Here is a 767-nt window from a genome sequence, read left to right on the forward strand (position 1 = left end):
GGGTAGGCAACTTCTGTGTCCTTGCGCAGCTCTGCACGCGCGTTGCCTACCCGGCAGGCGCTTGCTGTGCGGGAGGCGGGGGAGCGCCGCCTGGGCTGCTGAGCCCGGAGGAATTCATCAACGACCCTCGAAATAGACGCAACTACAGTAGACGGGCAGGGGAGGTCGCTCCTCGGGCCGGAGGGGTTCGAACTGGCTGCCGCTTAGCCCGCGTGCGGCGAACCGCCGGGTGGGGTCGGGGGAGGAGGGAGGGAGGGAGGTTGGGCCCGGCGGGGGTGGACCGCACTCTGATTGAACCCCGCACATCCAGCCGCAGAATTTAATAAACAAGCGTGCAACATAGCGGCCTGGTGTGTGAGTGTGTGTGTGAGGCAGAGAGAGAAAGAGAGAGAGAGAGAGAGAGAGAGAGAGAGAGAGAGAGACGGAGAGAGACGGAGGGAGGGCCGGAGAGTGCGACTGGGGGTGCCATACCCTGCGCAGCTGAGACTCACGACGAGCGTTTTGCGAGCGTTTGTTTGTCGCCCGCGAGCGGACTGTACACTCAACTCGAAATAGGCCGCGCCGAGCGCCGCGTTGCTAAGTTTCGATGAGAGATTCGGTTTTGCCCGGATTCGGGGCGGATTTATCCCTGCGCACACTTCCTCTGCCGGCTCCGCGCGCTCCCCCGCGGCCCGCCCCCACACCACGTCCCGCCCGTAAAGCCCTTCGGGCTTACTCGCGCGGCATAACTGGGTCGTGGAGGGGGTGGATAGGGGGCGGAGGGGAGG

At 64.8% G+C, this 767-nt stretch overlaps 1 protein-coding gene across 22 annotated transcripts in view; it reads left to right on the top strand.

The window, feature by feature from the left end:
* The window catches only part of LOC113217712 (RNA binding protein fox-1 homolog 2), a 129,952-nt gene that overhangs the window by 12,073 nt on the left and 117,112 nt on the right, over window positions 1-767 (top strand). The window lies entirely within an intron of this gene.

Source organism: Frankliniella occidentalis, unplaced genomic scaffold (genome assembly GCF_000697945.3).
Source record: "Frankliniella occidentalis isolate FOCC.00 unplaced genomic scaffold, Focc_3.1 Scaffold85, whole genome shotgun sequence".
NCBI classification, from domain to species: Eukaryota; Metazoa; Arthropoda; class Insecta; order Thysanoptera; family Thripidae; genus Frankliniella; species Frankliniella occidentalis.